This window comes from Schistocerca cancellata, chromosome 4 (assembly GCF_023864275.1).
Source record: "Schistocerca cancellata isolate TAMUIC-IGC-003103 chromosome 4, iqSchCanc2.1, whole genome shotgun sequence".
Lineage (NCBI taxonomy): Eukaryota > Metazoa > Arthropoda > Insecta > Orthoptera > Acrididae > Schistocerca > Schistocerca cancellata.
In genome coordinates, this window is record NC_064629.1 from 262,471,595 (window position 1) to 262,482,565 (window position 10,971).

Here is a 10,971-nt window from a genome sequence, read left to right on the forward strand (position 1 = left end):
AATCGTGTTATGAGTTTAAAAGATGAATATGGTGGCTGGGAACATAGCTTAGGAATCAAACAATATATAATTGATCTATATTTTAATGGGCAACATAAATCTATCAAATGCAAGTTTTATAAAAATCATAATTGTATTAAATTTAGATTTCATCAGTTAATTATTTTATAAAGTTCTTATGATAATGTATCTAATTCATTTTCCAAAACATATCTTTTATCACTATAAGGACTTCAGGTTTTCCTACTAATCCCAACACAATAAATTATTTGTTTGTTCCTTCATATCAAGCTCATAGATTTACATTGCTCAGTATTATTAAACAAATTATCTTTATAATCTGGTAAGCCCATTTTCTTTTTACAAAATATTTGTTAACTCATTTTTCTCGACAGCATCACCAGTTTTCTAACCACACGTTTTTATCTCACACCACAAAATTCTTCCACTATTTTACCATCATGTTCATATTTCATTTTACCTACGACTTTTATTTACTTGTAGAGTGTTCTAAATACTATCTTTGGATAACCATTAGTATCAAATTTACCAAGTATATACATTATATTTTCATGAACATCTTCAGCTTGTATGTCATAGATGTATCTTGATAACGAAGTTCTGCTTTTTTCTCCATATTTCCTTTCGTAGAGCTATAGTGCAGATTAGATATAAATTATTTAGAAAAGTCGAGTATGTTCATTCCAATACAAATTGGTTTGTTAAATCTAAGTATGGTTTTATTCATGTGAACCACAGCAACATTTTGATTGAATATTGTTCTCCCTTTAAAACATTGTTTTGCTACAAGCTTTTCACACTTATTTGCTCCTGAAACTAATTTAACGTTCACTCTTTTTCTTATAATTCCCATTGTTTTTCGGTATACTGGATCATCATTAATTTCTAAAAACATTTTCCAAAATAATTTTTTGCTTTAGCCTTCATTTCTATATTTAAATCTATATACATTTTCTACATTCAGATATTTTAAATTTTAAAACTTCCTGTATTTTTGTTATCTTCACTTCAAGAGACAAATATTCTCTAAGATTTCTATAGTGAACCATATAATTATGTTTGTCCCTCAAACTAGACAGTAACTTTCTTTCTTTAGCGCCAGGTAAAATATCTTTTGGATATTCAGAATCAACTTCAAATATATATACAAATTACGAAGTATCAGAAATTTCATCTATTTTTCAGAATCATAATTATTTCGAGTATCCTATTCAAATTTGCCATATGGCAAATATTGACTCATAGCCCATAAATATAAATCGGTTACATCTAAATAAATTAAATAATAATGATTTATTATTTGAATTATAATCTTTCAAATATTTATTACTTGTGTAACATATCGCTTACAACATTTAGATCACCTCAAACACCATTTTACTCCATTAATATCATATCATAGTCTTATAATAATTACAATTCAACTTTAGCTATTTTAAACATTGGATCAAAAGATAATCTAAGTGCTGTAAAATGCCAAAATGGATCTAAATCATTTGCTTTCTTTCAAGTTTTTCTACAGTTTTAAAAAAAAGTAGTTAATAATCAAACATCAGTATTTAGATAGAAATCCCTATATGGACTGAGTTTTTTATACTAAAAACTTTCCTAAACTGATTCTGCATCTTTGAGGCTTGGTCATTATTATCATATTCGTTTACTTTATTATAGGAATGTCATTTTTATGGAAGATCTGTTTTTTTATTTTTCGAACTATTCATGTAATTTTTGGGATAAACACCCTTTTTTAAAATTTCACGATAAATTACCAAGTGAGGAAGCCATAAACTTGAATTTACAATAAATCTCATTTGCAAATTTTCTATCTTTTTACAAAACTAATATATGAATCTTTATTGTTAGATATTACATCCATTTCATTCTCGTCACAACAGAGCTGTTTTATCAACAAATGAGAATGAAATTCTGAAAAATTACGTAAATGAATTGCTACAATATTTTTGATTCTTTATTGTAATGCAATTATTAAATAATGAGTTTATATATTTTCCAGTTAAATGATCATAATGACAAACGTTTGTTTGAATAATGACTTCTGTATAATGAACATGTTTTTTATATATTAAGGCTTGATTGTTCTTCAGATTTAATGTATTCATTTCTTCAAGTTCGGAATTTAACTTCTGCTTTGCTTAACTACTTTTTCATATGTTTGGTACATTTTTATGACAATTTGGTCCTTTACATAAAACGGGATTTTTAGAGTGTCCTTCTATATATATTATGCAATGACAATTACTACTCTGTTCATATTTTCTATATTTTAGTGTATATGAGTATTCTGGTCAAGCTGACATTTTTGAGTGAAAACTTTCAAATTTACTGTAGTCACAAAAGGAACTTTTGTGGGATGCTAATGATTTTCAAATCTTGTATATGAACTTGTATCTAGTAATACAACCTTTAAAGGCTCATTAACTGAACAATTTTAATTTTTCTGTCAACATTTCCTGTATAGTTACAATTCATTAAACACACATCACAAATAAATTTCGCTGAAGTACGTCCCATTAACAGAGCTGAAAATGTCTTGAGTGAGTTTTTATCTAACAATAATGTGAGTTTGTTTCAATTTTAAAATACAATAGTTTATAATAGATAACTTGTTAATCTTAAATCATGGTCAATGGATATACTTGACATTTTTCATCAAATGAATAAACGTTAAAGTGCGCGTCATTTATGATGACGGCCGAGTTTAGGTTCGTTCTACACATCTGACATCACAAAACACAGTCAGCCAATGAACAGAGAACGACGTTGTCAGAGTTCGACTGCAGTGCAGAGCACGGACGAGTGTCCTCAGTTTTAGAAACGTTCAGTCATAAATAAAGTAATCGAACAAAAGCAATGTCTTGATAGCAGACTTTCTTTTATAGAAAGTTTGCAACAAGCATTATTTATACCAATTGCTTCATATTCTATTAATTAATTACACCAAACAAGCAATAAGCCTCCTAATTCAGGCAATAGCAAGGAAAGGTGTTTGGATCATTCTCACTAACCGCTTTATCCCAATAAAGAACAGCGGTAATTGTTTATTTCCTATTGTACTTCGACGGAACGTGAGTAATTCATAATCATGCTAACAATGTTTGTCGGTATTTTGTGTGATATTTTAAAGTCCTCTGGGAAATGTAATTGAATGACGAGCTGTGTTTGCATAATGGTTAAAGTGTCGCCGGCACGGTAGTTCTAGCTCAGCGTGTTCGATCAGAGGGTTGAGCTAATCGATCAACAACGAACTTAAACAGATATCTTATGACGTCTGCCCTCAGCAGATGCAACGAACAAAAGCGAACAAAATGAGATTAAAAAAAAGTGTATGGCTGCTAAGTGAAAGGTTCTGTGTTCAAACCTTGCTTGGTGCTTAATATTTTCTTTATTTAAAAACAAAATCGAAGAGTCTTACTTCATGAATTTTATTTGTTTGAATGTAATTTTTTGAAATTTTTAGTGGCAACTAAAATCGACCATACGGAAAGTATACACTATGGACTTTTACGTCTGAAAACTCTTCAAAATCTCGTGCAATGGTTTACTACATCTAATGCTGCACAATAACTGCGTTGAACATCGAAACAAAATTAATTCATTTATGGGGGGAAGGTATCAGTCAAAAAGATGTGTAAAAATCAAATTTTTGGGCCAAATAGTTTTTGTGAAATCGAATGATAAAGTGTGTCAAAGCAGTCGAAACACCATGTGTCTGCACAGGCGAACAGTGCAATGATGACAAAATCGCGCACATCGCGGAATGTGGGGAGCACATCTCTGTAGCAGCAAAAGGGTTAATGTGGCCGTAGTGGCTTTACTTCATAAACTGCGCGCTTCCCCCTAAACGTAAGTTTGCGAACTATACTATGGCGCTGCTTCTCTTGGCGCGTACAACTGGCAATGCAGCAATCTACCGCGTCTAGGCGGGCATGCGCGAACCGCCAAGATAAAAGAATTGAACTATAGCAGATTCTTTAATTTTAGTTAGAATTTTTGGAATGCCACCAAGTGATCTGAAAAATTTAAATTTACCAAGCTTCTGATTAATATCAGGTACAACATTTTTATTTTTGGTACTGAAATGTGAATTTTCATCTCAAGGATACAATTCAAATTTTATGAACCATAATCACTACTTTTAACATAATGGAATATATTCTCTTATGACTAACTGCAATCCAGTAACTTATCCTATACTCCGACATCAACCTCAGTTTTAAATTTAAAGATTCATGGTATAATTTGTTTTCTGCAATTTTTATAACATATAATGAAATATCTTACAAGCATGATAGTGTAATTGTGTGTTCGAAGTACAAATTCTACTCTTTTTTCAGATTTCATCATACAATTACAAAATGCATAAAATATGTTCTACTCATTATGTAGTTTCTAATTTTTTCCATATTTAAAAAATTTTCTTTTAGAAGCATTCAAAATGAAATTTGGATACACAAGTTTTGATTGTTCTCTAAATTTATAGTTTGTAATCTATTTTCTAATATTTTATTAACTAGATATTGGTTAACTGTTTTTCTTTGTTTTTGCTTCCCAAATATACTGGTAGATAATAGAAATATATTTTTTAGTTACATCATTTTAAACAACTTCGTCATAATTATTAATTTCAAAATAATGTAATTGTTTCCAAACACTTACATACATAGTATGATTTTCCATTATAAAATTGATTAGATCACATTTTTTAATTTCCCATATCCTGTGAATTTATTTCTTTTGGAATAGTCATACAGATTAGCGATCATGGAGTGTCTCAATTTGCACATCATTTATAACAGAAAAAAATTTATTACAAAAATAACAGAAATTGAATAAAGAAATTATTAGGAATTACCAAAAATGAAATTAATATGAGACAAAAATAAATTTATTTGACTCCAGGAAATAGTTCAATTTAACTGTGTTCAAATTAAGATAGAGACAGTGGTAAGATCTTTATATTTTTAATATCGGTTTAATGTTTATTATTTTATCACCTGATTCCATAATCATTTATAAAAATTAATTAGAAATAACGAAAATTGATAGTTTACAAAGAATTATTAAAATTACAGAATATGAGTTAAATATAATATGACTGGTTCCAAGAATAAGATAAATTCAGAACTAAAATTTTGAAAATTATTTTGAATTGGGGTTGAAACTGATTTTTATAATGACATTTCTTATTTTTTATGTATTATAGTTCACAATTTTCACGTTTACTTTAGAACCATCGGGCCGGCCGGAGTGCCGAGCGGTTCTAGGTGCTACAGTCTGGAACCGCGCGATCGCTACGGTCGCAGGTTCGAATCCTGCCTCGGGCATGGATGTGTGTGATGTCCTTAGGTTAGTTAGGTTTAAGCAGTTCTAAGTTCTATGGGACTGATGACCACAGCAGTTAAGTCCCATTGAGCCATTTGAACCATTTTTGAAGAACCATCGCCTGGTACACGTTGGTCTTACGAAACCCGATCACCATGATCGATGTTAACAAATGTCTCTTCTTCAGAAACGCTTTTGTGGTCATTGCCAGTCTACATTTTATATCCTCTCTACTTAAGTCACCATCAGTTATTTTGCTACCCAAATAAAAAAAAAAACTTTCCTCGCATATTTCCCCAAAATTTTCTCTTATATGTTTTGTAATTTAAAATTATCATTTGAATTCTCAGTTTTGCTCATTTTATGCATTTCAGTTTTATTTACATCACTTTAATAGACATATAATTTCTAAGATATAAATTAAATAGCAGTAAAATTTGCAGTTTCTGTAATCCATTTATACATTTAATTGCTCTTGAATTAATTCCGATTAATTAATACATTTTATACCAAATAGTAATAAATCATTTTATCAACACTTATTACTTTTTGCAAATTCATTATATTCATAGATCGTATTAGATTTCAGAAATACAGTTTTCCATTAATATATCTGAATGTAGAATTAATTCTTCTGATCAATCCAAAAAAATTCTCCAGTTATAAGTCCACATACCTTATATTTAAAATTACATTCATCCGATTCTGTATAAAAAAATTATCAAAAAATTAAAATGTTTTTAATTTTTTGGTAACATTTTCAGAGAACAGATATCTTATAGTCTATATCAATTAGTGAAAAACAGTTTAGATCACAATGGTTATTTTATTTAAAATGACTGTTTCCAGCCTGGTCTTATGCCATCTTCAGAAATGCACTGTGAAGGACTCTGAAGATGGTTAAGACTACACCACAACTGATCACTTTAATAAAACAACTGCTGTGATCTACATAGCTTTATACTAATTTCATAAAATTTTTCTACCTGAATATTGTGTATCTACACCATTTAAACTGTGGTTTTTGATATCATGAAATAAATGGTAAGATATCTAAATTTATCATATGTATCGTGTTACCAACAAATAAAACATAATTACCAATTGTCCTTTCATACAAGCAGTTATTTTTTGTAAATTTTGTGATAAAAGTGTTAAGAAATTAGCTATTAATTGTGGTTTAAAGCTTATTATCAACTATGATCATCCATTTCTGATAAAAAATGTATATAGTCTAATTCAGATGTACAAACGATAAATACTACTAATTTGAAATAATAAATCAACTGGTGTATATAATACAACTGGTGTCGTTCTTGACAATTGATTGTGTAGGTGGACTAACATTTTATCTATAAATTTTCTGTAGCATTGATGTCTTCTTGAGTTAAATTTAATTTTCTTCCATTGTAATATGGATCCATTGTTGATCCAAAATCATGTGTATGTTGTAAACCTAATGAGTGACCAATTTCATGTACTAATACTTCAAACACTTTATTTGATATTTTTAAATTAATATCAATCTAAAGATAGCAAATCCCAGACATTTAATGTAAACTACATCATTCTCCATTTTTAACTTTTTCTACAAGATAAACATCTGGATTTTTGCCTTTGTATGTCTCACTCTTAAGAATTTCAGGTGAAATCTTTCAGCTTGTGTGTAATTGGATCTAAAAATATAATATCATCAGTTTAAAAAAATTCTGTTGACCAATCAGCATTATAGCTTTTTATTCAAAATTTCCTTCCAAATCGTTTATTCTTACTTTTCCTAATATTTGAAACTTTGATTTATAATCATTAGATCAAATTTGTCTTCAGTTTTTGGATTCATTTTTATTGTTCAAATGTTTTGTATTAATATATTGATCAATCAATATTTAGCTCAATCAATCAACTTTTAATTACATTGAAAGAAAAGTTTTTTCCATATTTTTTCATTAGTGTTATGTTCAATATTTCACCAACTGATGTCGTTAATTCTACAACAGTTGTGTAACAGTTAAATATGTATTTTTATGTAAGTTCTTCAAAAACTTCATTTTAAAAAATTTTTCCATTACCTGTTTGATAATTTCTCAGAGATACTGACACCAAAATTTTTCAAAAGCAGAATCCATTTCTACTAAATCCACTTGCTACAGATCATTTGCATCAAGGGAAGCAACATTTCTTCTTCAAAACAGTTTTCTCATTGGCTCGTGTCACTCATTAATAATTTATCCACAAATTTGTTCTGAACAATTGACAAGTGAATACTCCCACATGTCAATAAATTTGGTGGGTGTGTAGAGGGCGGCGAAGTAGGGCAATAAGTACGTTTTGGCATGTGCTTAATTTTACTTTTGAGAGGCATAATGCAGTAGAAAAAGTAATTGGCCATTTTAGCTGCAGAGAGAATATTTTCGAAACAATGATATATAAAAACGTTTTTCATAGAAAAGTTGATATATAATTAACTGAATAATCAACATTTGTTATAATTTGAAATTTTGCAAAATACCGACTAACATAAATTAATTTTGAAAAACCAAAATTTTTGTTGCAACCTACAATAAAGAAACTTCAAAGCCAAAAACATCCCTGTTTAATAAAGATTGTTTCAGAAACACCATTTTTGGAAAAACAGCTGTTCACAATATACTGTCGCAGAATCATCAAAACACCTAAATAAAGTATCTAAACATACTTACACTACTGGCCATTAAAATTACTACACCAAGAAGAAAGGTATTAATTGGACAAATATATTATACTAGAATTGACATATGATTAAATTTCCATGCAATTTAGGTGCATAGATCCTGAGAAATCATTACCTAGAACAACCACATCTGGCCATAATAACGGGCTTGATACGCCTGAGGATTGAGTCAGACAGAGCTTGGATGGCGTGTACAGGTACAACTGCTCATGCAGCTTCAACATGGTACCACAGATCATCAAGAGTTGTGACGGGCGTATTGTGACGAGCCAGTTGCTCGGCCACCATTGACCAGACGTTTTCAGTTGGTGAGAGATCTGGAGAATGTGCTGGCCAGGGTAGCACTCGAACATTTTCTGTATCCAGAAAGGCCCGTACAGGACCTGCAACATGCAGTCGTGCATTATCCTGCTGAAATGTAGGTTTTCGCAGGGATCAAATGAAGGGTAGAGCCACGGGTCGTAACACATCTGAAATGTAGCATCCACTGTTCAAATAGCCGTCTATGTGAACAAGAGGTGACCGAGACGCGTAACCAATGGCACCCCATACCATCACACTGGGTGATACGCCAGTATGGCGATGACGAATACAGGCTTAAAATGTGCGCTCATCACGATGTCGCCAAACACGGATGCGACCATCATGATGCTGTAAACAGAACCTGGATTCATCCGAAAAAATGACGTTTTCCATTCGTGCTCCCAGGTTCGTCATTGAGTACACCATCGCAAGCACTCCTGTCTGTGATGCAGCGTCAAGGGTAGCCGTAGCATTTCCTCCACATTTCACCCACAAACTACATCCTATAGATAAGACGTTTATGGGACCTCTGAAAACGTACTACAGCAGGGCAGTGAGGGTATGGTTGCACAACAATGGGCGTCCTCTCGCACCTTATGATGTTATGGAGGTTTTTGGCCAAGTCTACCTTTGTACCCAGTCAGTTGAGATAGCAATAAACGGATTCAAAGTAACGGTTATACCCTGTGAACTGCTACATCTTACATCTTCACTGACGCTAATTTCATAGCTGCTGAGTTGGTTGCAGGAAAAAACTTGCTCCACAGTGGAACGTAGACCTAATATTTCTGAATCACATGCTCCTCTACTTGCTATCTCTGCACCATCGACATCATCTGCTTCTTCTTCAAGTTATCCTGATGTACAGTCACGTCAAGCTCTAGATATGCCAGTTGATGAAGCCATTGAAACACAGAGTAGTACTCCAGGTACCTCAAAAAATGCAGTTTCACTATTTGACAGATCTCCTGTCCCCAAAATTAAGACGAGAACCACGACACCAGGACGAAAAGCGGCAACCGCCGATTGACAAAAGTGCTGTCAAGAAGAGTTCGTTGAGTTTCTCTGGGGTGAGAGACCATCCTGTGGACAGAGGTGCAAAATACAAAGGCCTTAAAAAAAGAAAATTTGTTCCACAAAACTATCTGATTCATCATAGGACTCTTCAGGCTTCTGCAGCTCTCACCTTGGGGTGAGAGACCACCCTGTGGACAGAGGTGCAAAATACAAAGGCCTTCAAAAGAGAACATTTCTTCCACAAAAGGGACATAGCACACAAGACGAAGAATAAAAACTGCTGGGAGTGACCTGCCAATGGAGAAGACGCCTGAGAGGAGGGAAAAAAGAGCAGAGAGGAAGGTGCAGCGGGATGGGGGCTGGAGGGAGTGGGGTAAGGTGCACCAAGGGGTTGGAGATAGGTGGGGTCGAAGATGCAGAGGGAAGGCAAATCAGGAGGGAGTGCAGAGAGACAGAAGGGGTGCACTGGAAAGGGAGGGGTTGGAGGAGGGAGGAAAATCGCTAAGCAGAAGGGATGAGGAGGGGAGGGGGAGCCCTGAGGAGAGGGAGGGAGGCAGGTAGGGTTAGAGTTGGTAGGGAGGGTAGATATCGGGGCAGAGCTCATCATCTGGAAGGGGTAGGTGGTGGAAGTTGCATTGGGAAAGGAGGTGGAAAGAGGGAGAGACACCACGGTAATGGGGCAGCAATGGGCTGGCAGTAGACAGGATAGAATACACCGTGGGGGGGGGGGGGGGGCCTCCATCAGAGATCAATCAAAATTCAAGAACGCCTGAAGATAGCAAGAAGTTGGCTTGCCGAAATATCTCACCTTTTGGACGAAGCTACCCAGCTGAATACCCGAGAAAGAATTCTGTATGCCGGGAAACCTCAGATCACACACGAAAAAGAACGTTTGTTTATGTAAATTAATGGCTTTTTAAAAAATGTGGGACATTACATTTTGAATGACCCTTGAACATAAATGTGAAAAGCAAACTAAAAAACCATGAATGTAAAATGTAAAATAACAGTTAAATTGTAAAAGAAATGTAATAAAAATATATAATTAGAGTACTACACTACTGGCCATTAAAATTGCTACACCACAAAGATGACGTGCTACAGACGCAAAATTTAACCGACAGGAAGAAGATGCTGTGATATGCAAATGACTAGCTTTTCAGCGCATTCACACAAGGTTGGCGCTGGTGGCAAGACTTACAACGTGCTGCCATGAGGAAATTTTCCAACCGATTTCTCATACACAAACAGCAGTTGACCGGCGTTGCCTGGTGAAACGTTGTTGTGATACCTCGTGTGAGGAAGAGAAATGCGTACCATCATGTTTCCGACTTTGATGAAGGTCGGATTGTAGCCTATCGCGATTGCGGTTTATCGTATCGCGATATTGCTGCTCGCGTTGGTCGAGATCCAGTGACTGTTAGCAGAATATGGAATCGGGGGGTTCAGGAGGGTAATACGGAACGCCGTGCTGGATGCCAACGGCCTCGTATCGCTAGCAGTCGAGATGACAGGCATCTTATCCGCATGGCTGTAACGATCGTGCAGCCACGTCTCGATCCCTGAGTTAACAGATA